At 40.9% G+C, this 13,340-nt stretch overlaps 1 protein-coding gene across 1 annotated transcript in view; it reads right to left on the bottom strand.

Annotated features, from left to right (window-relative positions):
* sdk2b (sidekick cell adhesion molecule 2b) overlaps positions 1–13,340 on the bottom strand; it is a 160,235-nt gene that overhangs the window by 145,827 nt on the left and 1,068 nt on the right. The gene's annotated exons all lie outside the window — the stretch shown is intronic.

Below are 13,340 nucleotides of genomic sequence, written 5' to 3'. Positions count from 1 at the left end.
CTGTTTCTCCCTGGGTCTCTGTTTCACACACGCACACACACACATAAATACACACACACACACACATGCACACACACACACACACACACACACACACACACATGCACACACACACACGCACACACACATCTGCTGACAGATTCAATCAAATGTGAAGAATGAAATCTGTTTAATGCCAGAGAGAGAGATCTGTCTTTCTCTCTCTCTTTTTTCTCTCCATTTTTTCTAGCCTGTGCTCAGCCCAAAGCCTCTGATAGTGTGTGTCTGTATATGTGTGTTTGATCTGCTCTGGTGATGGAGAACACACACACACACACACACACACACACACACACACACACACACACACACACATGCTCCACAGGGTTTTTTGATCATCCTCCTCCACAGCTCGATTTCCTCTTTGAGTTTTCTGAGAGCGATCGAGATTCATATCACTGTGATTCACACACACACACATACACACACACACACACACACACACACACACACACACACACACACACGCTCTGTGCTGCCCATAAATGCTGCCTACCTAGGGACCCCAAATCAAGATGAGGGCTGTTAGCTCTGTGCTAATGCACTGTGTTGCGTCTCCATTAGGATGCTAATGCAAGTGAGCACTATTTTATTGGCCCCTGAAGACAACATGTCTGTCTCAATATATCAACTTCTCAGTCACACACACACACACACACACACACACACACACACACACACACACACACACACACAGAGTGAATCAGGAGGGCACTGGATGTGTGGTACGTTAGTAAAACAGTAAAAGTGATGTACCTGCTCATTCTATTAGGATCCTCGAAAGTGGGCATGTTAAAATGTTAAGAGAGTTGTGGGATTGGGTATGGTGTGTGTCTGGCCCGGATTAACACAGTGTGGAGCCCTAGGGTGACCACACGTGCAGCCCCCCTCCTCCCACATCACACATAAAAAAAGTGAAATTTACTAAGGCTATAAAAACCACAGATTTACAGGAACTTACCGCTAAAGTACAGGCTCACGACATACTACAGGAAAACCACACAAACCTGACACTTCAGATACACACGGGCCTACAAACACCATCCTCGTCCTTACACTGCTGCTCACACCTGAACGCCACTCACCTGCCAGCGCAACATCACGGGTACGTCTAAACAAAACATTGCACACACACCAAATACAGCAATCCCAACAACCATAACCCAATAATAATTATAATTATATATATATATATATATACACACACACACACACACATACATATATATATATAAAATTAACTGTTCATTTTTTATGTGTCTCTTCCAGTAAATAAAATATGTACAGTCTAGTCATTATCTCAGTCTTTACTCGTCCAGTTCCATATACGGATTGGGTCACTTTAAATTTTTATTCCATTACAGTTACAAATGACTTCATAAAATATCATCATCGGTAACGTGATCCAAGTCTCACGATATGAAAGTAATGTAATCTGATTATTACTTCAAGGTCACAGGTAAATAAAGTCAAGAGAAAAGCAATATGATCTAAACTACTTTTATTTAGAGCTTAAATGTGTTCAAAGTCTGGATTTGTTTTAATTAAATACATTTAAAATAAATAAATAAATAAATAAATAAAAGATCACTGTCCCTGATGCAGGTAACATCATAAGAGAGGGTTACCATATTCTGGTTTTCCAAAAAGAGCTCACCTTTTATTTGGGGTGTGTGTGTGTGGGGGGGGGGGGGGGGGGTGTGGGGGGGTGTCTTAATAACATTTAAAACAGTGTTACTGTGAATGCAGAATTTAATACACTGAAAAAGACACACTATTATCACCACATATCTAAATATAAATCCCTTCATTCTTTTGAACGTTAATGGAATAAAATAAAATATCAGAGGCCGTGAGTGAACCTTCTGCCATCATTTACACATATGAATGGCCATTTAATACAAAGCAATGTGATAAGATTACATTTTAAATGACCTTATATGGTTATGGGTGTGGTTTCGACTCGGGACAGCTTCATTCGGTGCTACTGTGGAGTAGCTTTTTAACACCGAACACAACATCACTTCACCTTCATGCGCCCGCTGAAAGGAGGATAATGGTCGAGAGGCAGGAATTTGGACAATAGTTGCTGCGAGTCTTTTATAATCGACCAATCGGTGTGTGAGGAGGCGGGGCTTACAGAGAGGGTTAAAGCGATGCACATATGCGCACACAATGCAGTATTAGACCATAAGCACATCATAATGAAACTAAAGCAGAATCCCGGACATTTTCTCAAATTTAAATATTTTCTAAGGTCTGAAACAGAGGACATGTCCTGGGGAAAAGAGGACGTACGGTAGAACCCTAACAAAAACATTTCAGAGAACAACTTGTGTTGTTCTGGCGAGACTGAACCAGAACTATAATCAAGCAGCTGTCTGTATTGTGTTCTGTAAAAATGTTCATTTCTTTTGAATATTTAAATGAAAAAAAATTTAATCTTGATAATATTCTCATTCTTACTAAATCTACCTGTAATCTGATGACTTTGTTTTTTGACATATTACAGTCACCAGTGTTTTGTGTCCTGATTACGTAATGCCATCACATGTATTCTGTTACTCCCCAGACCTGGTGTGTGTGTATGTGTATATGTGTGTGTGTGTGTGTGTGTGTGTGTGTATAGGACAGGGATGGTCAGAACAAAGATGTCTGATGGACCCAGAGTTAGGGACGACTCTGAAATGTTGAAACTGTGTGTCAGATAACCACAGCTCATAATTAACAATGACCAAACCTACACAGCACTTAACTCAGACTGTGTGTGTGTGTGTGTGTGTGTGTGTGCGTGTGTGTGCGCGTGTGTGTGAGTCACTGTACTGTGTCATTACCGACAAGAGCAGGACGCGTTTTCAAACTAACAGCAGCCTGAAATACACATAATAACACACACATACACACACACACACACACACACACACACACACACTAACTGTCCTTCAGCCATCTGGTGTATAGCTCTCATCTGTCTCACTCTCTCTCTCTCTCTCTCTCTCTCTCTCTCTCTCCACATCTTTTTTCTTCGTCTCTGCATCTGTCTTTGTTACCAACTCAAACACATGAGAAGGCAACACGTCACACCTTCAGGAAGAGGGAGGAGCTTGTGAATGATGGATGATAATCTCGCTGTGGAATTCGTATCGTAAGCCAGTTGCTGAGCTGGTTAGTGACTAACTCATTCTCAGTTAAATTATGCCAGAGTGAGTCAACCCCTCTGCTCACCTGATCCATGTATGTTTATGCTCTGGTGATGGCTATAGCTAGGATGCTAGGAGGCAGCTCTCGATCCTGAAGGAGCATGTGTTTGTGCCACTGGCAGACAGATACAGAACAACATTGAGGCAGCTTTAGAAACTTGGGAGATTGATTTTCATTCTGCTCTCTTTTCCACTGCCTCAGGTTGGAGAGACCTTTCTGCACTTCTTGCTTCTAGGCACTTCGGTCTGAGTGACAGCCGTGTGCTGGAGTCGATGGTGAGAGCATTGAGGTCACACTTGCAGACATCCTTGTAGTGTAGGCTGGGTCTGCCTGTTGGCCTCTTTCCTGATGCCAGCTCACCTAAGAGAAGGTTCTTTCGTATAAACCTGTCATCCAAGCCAGTGTGAATGCCCCTGCTTGAGAAGAGTGAACATGGAGGTGGCACCTGCCCTCTAAAGCAGTGGAAATGACCAGTCATTTCATTATCTACACTATATATTTAGCTGGATTTATGTGGCTCGCTGTATATCAGCCTCAGAGATGCACTCAAGGCAAAGTCTCTACATTTACCCTACAGTTCAGTGCAGATGGAGCAACCCTTATATTTCAGCTAGTTAGCTAATAATTCAGCTATATAGCTAGCAATATCTGCTATGACCCATGCTTCTAGCTCACTACATGAAGAAACTGTCTGACTTTAAGGCTGCTCTTCTCCACCCCTGACTACAACTGGCTCTGCCCACCAACATGAAAACGAGAAGAGACATGTTTATTCAAAGAACCAACATAAATGGAGAAGAGGTGTGGTCAGAGATCGGGGATCAGAGAATGTTATGGATCAGAGAACCAATGAAAATGGAGAAGAGGTGTGGTTATGGATCAGAGACTCATGAAAATGATACTTTGTAGTGCAGTGCTTATCTCTAAGCTCCCGTGGTGAGGAGGCTTCCTGATTGAGCATGTCTGAGTTAAAACGTGTCCCATTCAGAAAGCAGAACAAGGTCATTTGTCTCCTAAACATCTGAAGGGCTGTGAGCTCATCAGTATGCTAATTAATCACTTAACGAGTGGGAAGTCGATCAATCATGGCCTGCTGACATCACTGCGGTGTAATTAACACGCAAACACTGACACACCAAGATAGATGAAGAAACACTGATACACAACAACCAAGACAACAAAATGCTTTGAGGCTGGTTTTAACAAACACACTTCTACTCTCCCGCTCGTTCAGCCTGGATATAAACATGATAAATAAGGCAAGCGAGGACAATAAACATGCTGCACGAAAAAGAGCACAGTAATCACCACTTTAGGGTTTTTTGGTCTCCTACTGAGAGCACTATGAAGAAACAACACCAAAAATAAACATCTATCATAATGACGACCATCAAAAACCTCTCATTTATACAGAATTTAGCAGCTCAATGAATGTGTTTACAGTTTAGGGTTGTTTCAGTCCCAGTGTGTGTGTGTGTGTGTGTGTGTGTGTGTGTGTGTGTGTGTTTGTTTGTTTGTGGTTTTTTTGGTGCCAGAGACAGAAGTCTGTCTGTCTCTCTGTCCTGACTCTGTCTCTTTGTCTTTACAAAGCCTTTCTGAAGCTTCTCCAACTCTGTGTGTGTGTGTGTGTGTGTGTGTGTGTGTGTGTGTGTGTGTGTGTGTGTGTGTGTGTGTGTGTGTGTGCATAAAGTGATTGAAGGATTAAATAAAGAAACAGAATATGATGAAATAAATTAAATAACCAAACAATGTTATAGAAGTTCTCAGATCCTCAGAGAGAGAGAATGAAGGGAAAAGAGACAGAGAAGAAAGTGAAGAATGAAACAATTAAAAGAAAAGCGAGGAGAACAGAACAAAGGAAAGGGGTAACGAGGAAAAGGAATAGAAGGAAATGAAAAAGAAGGACAAGGAAAATAAAAATAATAATAATTAAAATAGAACACAAGTATATAGCTGCAAGCCGCAATTGAGGGGGCCAAGCACTTTCTATCAAAAGGTCAAGCTGTTTCTGAGATACCGCCTCACTTCCTGTGATTTGGTAACCCTCCCAACCCTGACAACTGATGTCAAATTTTGTTTCTTAACTTCAGGTAATGTAGCTAAATATATGTGACAAGATTAATGTCCATATACAAAAGCCTGTTTGGCAACTTATGTTATGGATAAAATATCACAGTTATCGAATAATGTTTTCTGGACTGATCTTATGATGCTGTGATACAAAGTTCATGATTAGACAAAATTTGTAAGAGAAGAAGGTAATTTCATCATTTTCATCACACTCATTACATGTTGAACTCTCGAGACCTCCACAGGATTCAAGAGAAAGAAAAACTAATTGCCGGATAAGTGACTCCACATTTTATGGTTATTAGACAGAATTATTGGTAAAAAGTTTTTGCTATCATTTAAAATGACCAACTTTCTGTTTGAAAGTCACAAATTCCTGAGAACAACAACACCGAACCTTCAACAGAGTCAAAAGAAACGAGAATCTTGATTTGATGTTCAAAAGTTGAATAGTGAGGTGAATTTAGACAAAACGTCTTGGAGACCTTTAGGATAAGGTCCTTCAGTTCAGGTCAAAATACATCACAGATTTGCTGAGATATCCCTCACTTCCTGTTTGGCAGCTTCACCATCAAAATCATTTGTGCATTATGGACGAACCATACTGTACATAAACTCATTCATCAGTCTGGGCTCGTAATGCTGCCAACATTTGGTAATGATTGGACAAAATTTGTAGAAGAAGAAGAAAAAAAAAACTGTTTATATATTATTTTTAAATGAGTAACTTCCTGTTTGAGAAATGAAAAAAAAAACTGTTCACAACATTGGCACCTTCAAGGGAATCGACAGGAATAAAAATTTAGATTTAATGTTGAGTGGTTCAAAATTCATAAGCACTTTTACAAATTTGTTAATTATAGCGCCATGTAGAAGTGAACATAGACAAACCTTCTTGGAGATATGGTGTCACTTCCTGTTTGCATTCACTTCCTGTTTGCATTCACTTCCTGTTTGCCATCACTTCCTGTGTGCATGTTATCAACAAACCATGACATATATCAAAAATCAAAGAAACAGCTTTTTTGGGATCGTCTCACGATGCTGTTATTCAAATTGGTGATGATGGAACGAAAGTTTGTAGGAGAAGAAGAAATGGAGGAAAATCCAATACGGCACACAGAGTCCTTTCAACTTATAACCTAAAGAATCAAAGGAAAGTGGAATTGCATTTCAATGTTATAGTTAGTATTGTAACATGTCCAAATTTTCCCTACTGGTGGCGCTAGAGAGCTTGACTCGCGTACACCAAAATTGCTGAGAAGGTAGCTGAGACTGTCCTCTATCACTGCGCCAAGTGTCAGAAAAACAAGCTTTCTACTGGCAGCCAGAGACTCACACAGGCAGTAGAAGAAGACGAAGAAAAAGAAGACGACAAAGAAGAAGAAGAAGAAGAAAAAGAAGAAGAAGAAGAAGAAGATGAAGCTGATAAAGAAGAAGAAGGTGAAGAAGATGAGGAAGACGAAGAAGATGAAGAAGAACACAATGAAAACATATAACCACTGAAGGGTGCCTATGGAACTTCAGTGCTTGACCCCCTAAACATTTTCAAGTAGAAGGAAAGTAAAAAGCTGAAGGAATGGATGAGGGAAAAGGAAAGCAAAGGGGAAACAGAGAAAACTGCAGGGGAAAGGACAAGAGAAAAGAGAAGGGAACAGGAAAATGAGAAAGGAGAAGGAGAAAAAAGATAAAAGGATGAGGGGAAGGAGAAGGAGATTTTATTTCTCTGTTTTTGGCTGATTCCGTGTTCTCGGTGTGTGACAGTAACTTTCCCACTCAATCACTTCTACACACTTATAAACTTCAAAGCCAGAATAAATCAAGAAAGTCTCTCTCTCTCTCTCGCTCTCTCTCTCTCTCTCTCTCTCTCTCTCACACACACACACACACACACACACACACACACACACACACACACACACCAATAGATATCTAGTAGAACTTTAGGACCATGATCAGAGCAAGAAAAAAAGAAATGATGTGAACTTTGAAGCAATTTTTAAGTGTGTGTGTGTGTGTGTGTGTGTGTGTGTGTGTGTGTGTGTGTGTGTGTGTGTGTGTGTGTGTGTGAACTATCACAGACTGAATGCCATGCCCTACAAGGAATTCTCTACCATGCTGAATTCAACTACACACACACACACACACACACACACACACACACACACACACACACACACACACACAGTCCTGATTTGCCACTTCAAAGGTAAATGCTCCCACCTGCCATCAAAGACATAAGAACATTTCATAAACCTATTACACCCCCCCCCCCCCCCACACACACACACACACACAAACAAAGCTGTTATCTTCGCCCCCAACCATCTTAATGGCGTGTGTGATTAGCCAGATATGCTAAGGAGACGCACTTGTCTTGGTTCATTACTAACGTTTCTCTATATCACTTACTCTGGAGCCTTCCAGCCAACACACACACACACACACACACACACACACACACACACACACACACACACACACACACACACACCACAGTAAGGGCACACAAATCTCATAAATTGTTCTTTTTAGCAAAACAGACAAGAAGAGCCAGTTCAGTGTGGGAACTGCACAAACAAAAATAAAGCGAATAAAAAAACAACTAAATGAAGACAACAAGTATATATGCCAGTTAAATGAGAAAGGAAAGGAGCTTATAAAGAGACCAGCTGATGTCCAGTGATGGAGACCTACATTCCAGGTGGGTTTGGGGGGTTCTGGAACTGCAGGGGGGTTTGGGGGGTTCTGGAAGTGCAGGATGGTTTGTGGGGTTCTGTAACTGTAGGGGTGTTGGGGGTTCTGTAACTGCAGGTAGGTTTCGGGGGGGTTCTGTAATTGCAGGGGTGTTGGGGGTTCTGTAACTGCAGGTAGGTTGGGGGGGGGGGGGGGGTTCTGGAAGTGCAGGTTAGTTTGAGGGGTTCTGTGTTCTGAGGTCACAGTCCCCAGATTACTAGCACTTCCTGACTCAGTAACTGACGATCACTCACTCATTATGAAGTCTTGCTGTGTTAACACACTGATCATTCATTATAATTATTTAGTAAATCTATTCACAGAGTAGGAATTTCAGGAGAACTGATACTTCGGTACCAAGTCGGTACCAGCATTCTTAGAACGTGACGGTATTTGTTTTTCTGGAGTAGCGTTGGTACCATTCTAATGGAAGTAACGAGGTTGCAATTCTTCTGGACCTGATGGGGGCAGCAAATACACGCAAGTGTTTTAGTCGGTCCACAAGTGATGAAGAAGAAGAACAACTACAAGCACACGGGATAAACTACAGAAGTTTATCTGCACCGCGACTCGTTGAGAGGAAAAGTGGTATGGAATATGGAAATACTTCGCAATCGAGGCGGATGAAAACAAACATGTAATTAATGCTGTGAAGCTGGTGTGCAGCCGATGCTATCGTTCATTTCAAACAAAGTGAGGAAACACCTGGAATTTGGCGAAGCACCTGAAAGACGGTCCTATATTATGTTTGTTTGAGGCAGCTGCATTGTGGCGTGAAACCAGCTAACGTTATGCTCCATGTAATGTTAGCGATAGCCAGTTATTTGTTAACGAAGCTAATGCATTGCACTGTTATAAACCACCTCCTAATATTCCACCATCATCTCCATTCAGCCCGCGTCCTGTCAGATACATGTAGCCTAATGTCACTAATAATTATTCAAATGTTCATACTTTTAATAAATCTTTCTGTAATGAAACCATATCAGTGAATTTAAACTAAAGCTTGCATTCAGAATATAAGTTGTGTTTGTGTGCGTGTACGCGTCTGTGTGTGTGTGTGTGCGCGCACCTGTTTAGTAGCCTCCACTGTAGCCTCCACTCATTGTCAGACAGTGTTTGATAACTAAAATCTCTCTCTCGCTCTCTCTGCCAGTATCAGCCAGAGGAGGATGTCTCCATGAGAGTTTTTATACATTTTTTAAATTTTATTTTTAAACCACACCGTGGTATCGACTTTGGTATCGAGTATCGAGTACTTTTGGTGGTATCGGTACCGACTACTAGATTTTTGGTATCATGACATCCCTATCACAGAGTATCTCCGGGATTTTACACCGAATCTGTAAGGTCAGTAAACATTTCAGATCTGCATGTGCACACATCTTGAAACCTATTTTGCCTTCTATAAAATGAGCAGTAGGAATAACTCCAGCTAATATATATATATATATAACTGACATGTCGGTAAAGATTAGTTATATCCAAAACTAAACTATTTAAAACACAGAACATTAAAATATAGACAACAGTTTAAATACAGATGCAGAGAGAGAGAGCGAGAGAGAGTGCAGAATGAAAAATAAACAGTGATGAAGTGGCAGGTCATAACTGTGAAAGAGAGATGGACAGAAGGGATGATTGAAAAAAGACAAATGGTGAAAATGGCTGAGAGAGGATCGCTGTGGCTGAAACGAGCACAGAGAAAGAAAGATGAACAGATGAAGATTTCTCACAGAGACACTAGAGAGAGGGAGAGAGAGAGTGGGTGGGAGTGAGAGAGAGGGAGAGAGGAAGAGAGAGAGAGAGAGAGGGAGGAAGAGAGAGATACACAGAGAGGAAGAGAGAGAGGGAGAGAGAGAGGGAGAGAGAGAGGGAGAGAGGGAGGGAGAGAGAGAGGGAGAGAGGGAGGGAGAGAGAGAGGGAGAGAGAGAGCAGGAGGGAGAGAGAGAGAGGAAGAGAGAGAGCGGCAGAGAGAGAGGGAGGGAGAGGGAGAGAAAGGGAGAGGGAGGGAGGGAGAGAAAGATGGAGAGAGAAGGTGTGTATGTGTGTGATTTTTACAGCGCAGTGTGTTACTCTCAGCTGTGACTCAACACAGCGACTCAAAATGGACACACAGCGAGTGTTTAAAACCTGCGAAGCTAAATGCCTCACTGTGTGTGTGTGTGTGTGTGTGTGTGTGTGTGTGTGTGTGTGTCTTGGCAGCTGTAATCACTCATACTATTTAAAACAAGAGCTCTTTTTGCTTAGCGTGTGAGACGAAACCAGCCAATCGGAATGTTTAAGGAGCAGATGAAGGGACGAAGCCGAACACAACATGAATTAACATTACACACACACACACACACACACACGCACACACACGCACACACACGCACACGCACGCACGCACGCACACACTTAAAGATCAGCAAGTCTACAGAAGTAAAAGAAGCGAAACAAACCTGTAAAGGTGTGAGTGAATTGTAAAAACATCTGGAACAATTCTGTAATAAAAAAGTTTACAATCATGTACTGAATATTTAATTCCCATATGATTAAAGAAATGATGTGTAGCTATTGTGTAATTATTGTGTAATTATTGCAGCACAATTAAGGAACGCTGACGAGTGTAAACAGCTGGAACTGAAATAAATGAAGGGTGTGATGAAGCGGAGCTGCTGTTTTCACCTGAAGCGGATTATTTTCCTGTAACATGACCCGAATGTTAATATTAAAGAATGACACACTGTACTTTTATCTTTTATCTGGTTTTATACATTTAGGGCCGCTGTAGCTCGGGGAATAAGACAGTTTCCTGATTGGAAGGTCATGAGTTTAAAGCTGTCACTGCTGGGCCTTAACTCTCAGCTGTAAGCGGCTCTGGATAACGCTGTCTGCTAATGCGGTAAATATTTATACTTAAATTTAATGTTGTGGAACATCTGGAAACCAGTTACTACCTGTTCTAACAGTACCTTATAGTAGCTATAAACACTCGTTCCCACACCAGCCTCTCACTATTCTCTCTATTCCATCTATTCTCTCTCTATTCCCTCTCTATTCTCTCTCTCTATTCTCCCTCTATTCTCCCTCTATTCTCTCTCTATTCCCTCTCTCTATTCTCTCTCAATTCTCTCTCAATTATCTCTCTATTCTCTCTCTATTCTCTCTATTCCCTCTCTCTATTCCCTCTCTATTCTCTCTCTCTATTCTCCCTCTATTCTCCCTCTATTCTCTCTCTATTCCCTCTCTCTATTCTCTCTCAATTCTCTCTCAATTATCTCTCTATTCTCTCTCTCTATTCCCTCTCTATTCCCTCTCTCAATTCTCTCTCTATTCTCTCTCTCTATTCTCCCTCTATTCTCTCTCTATTCCCTCTCTCTATTCTCCCTCTATTCTCTCTCTATTCCCTCTCTCTATTCTCTCTCTCTATTCTCTCTCAATTATCTCTCTATTCTCTTTCTCTATTCTCTCTCTATTCTCTCTATTCCCTCTCTCTATTCTCTCTCTCTATTCTCTCTAATCTCTCTCTATTCCCTCTCTCTATTCTCTCTCTCTATTCTCTCTAATCTCTCTCTCTATTCTCTCTCTCTATTCTCTCTAATCTCTCTCTATTACCTCTCTCTATTCTCTCTCTCTATTCTCTCTATTCCCTCTCTCTATTCTCTCTCTATTCCCTCTCTATTCTCTCTCTATTCACTCTCTATTCTCTCTCTCTATTCTCTCTCAATTATCTCTCTATTCTCTCTATCCTCTCGCTATTCTCTCTCTATCCTCTCACTATCCTCTCTCTATTCTCTCTCTATTCTCTCTCTGGTTTACCTGTGATCTGTCAGAGCTGCTGTTATAGAAAATGAATCAACACCTTCTGACCAATCACAATCCAGGACTGGTGTAATGATTTTTCTTACCGTCTTCATGACAGCAGTACTGGTGTGTGAGAGTTATGAAGTGTATACTGTACAGACTGTGATATATGACACCCAGCTGAGATGTACAGATGTACAGCTGCATTTTCTGTGTGTGGTCATAATGTTATTAGCATGCTAAGCTCATGACTAACATCCCTCCAGATGGCTTCTGTCCTGATTAATTACAACTTCTTAACAATTAAACAATCAATCGGTTAATTAGTGGCTTAGAGAAGAACAGCATGTGGATTTTTGCACTTTCCTAACTGGCCAATTTATAAGAAATTAAAACTCTTTCATTAAACTCTTACTTCTAATATGGAGACTCTTCATTTTCCCGTCAAAGAGAAATCCACAAGATACTTTTCATAGCTAAAAATACATCAATCTCTATTGCTCCGTTCACATTACAGTCTTCACGGCGCAGGTCTGATGTTTTGCTCAGATCGGCTCTGTCTATCCAGACGCTTCACCTTTGTAACTGTAAGTGAAAATGAAATATGAACATGCTTTTCCTCTGAAACACACCTGTTTCACTTCACACCTGGATTTCGGCAGCTTCCTTCCAGTTTTTATTGAATCATTTCTTTAAATATTAAGTAAATCACCAATTTCTGCCATGAATATACTGTACATATTCACATACTAAAGTGGCTCAGGTCTGATCTGAAATGATGCGAATCAGATCTGTACCACGTTATGGCAGAACATCAGATTAGTGTCACTTCAGCCTGCTAACATAATCTAAGTCCAAATCACCAACAACTGTAAACAGCTGCTGCTGATGATCTCCATCACAATCCACGTGCTGTGTTTGATCTGTTTAATGAGAAGGAGTTTTATGAAGGTGTTGGTTCTGCAGGAGAGTTTCGGTGTTTACGCACCTCACTGCGCTACATGGACAGGTAAAAACTGCACTGCACAATATCACCAATGAGTCGTGTTTAGATTAAACAATACATGTCATGTCCACAGGTATTAAAAATCCAGTCGCTGCTACAGATGATGGCATTTCTCATGATTTAATATGCAGGGACGTTTGTAATTATAAGTAGCTATGAGCGGTTACTTTGGGGCCCGGGCCACCAGGAGGTGCTGCAGGAATGCAGGTTTAAAAACAAACAAACAAACAATAAATACAGCATAGAGAGAGGTTTTCTTCTGACTAAACCCGTTAATAAAACCCATAGCACGACACAATAAAACATAAACAGCTGCTGTTATAGAAAATTAATAAATAGTAATCCAATAGCAGTAGCAACGCTCCTGAATAAAAAAAACCCCAAATAATAGAAACCATTACAGAAATTCTAATGGTTTCCACTACAAATACTATTAAAACCATTACTAAATGTAGTTTCTTTTGGGCCATATTCTGTTTGGAGTTTGTAATGGTTTCCA

Source organism: Ictalurus punctatus, chromosome 13 (genome assembly GCF_001660625.3).
Source record: "Ictalurus punctatus breed USDA103 chromosome 13, Coco_2.0, whole genome shotgun sequence".
Classification (NCBI taxonomy): domain Eukaryota; kingdom Metazoa; phylum Chordata; class Actinopteri; order Siluriformes; family Ictaluridae; genus Ictalurus; species Ictalurus punctatus.
This window is presented reverse-complemented; position numbering and strand designations above follow the sequence as displayed.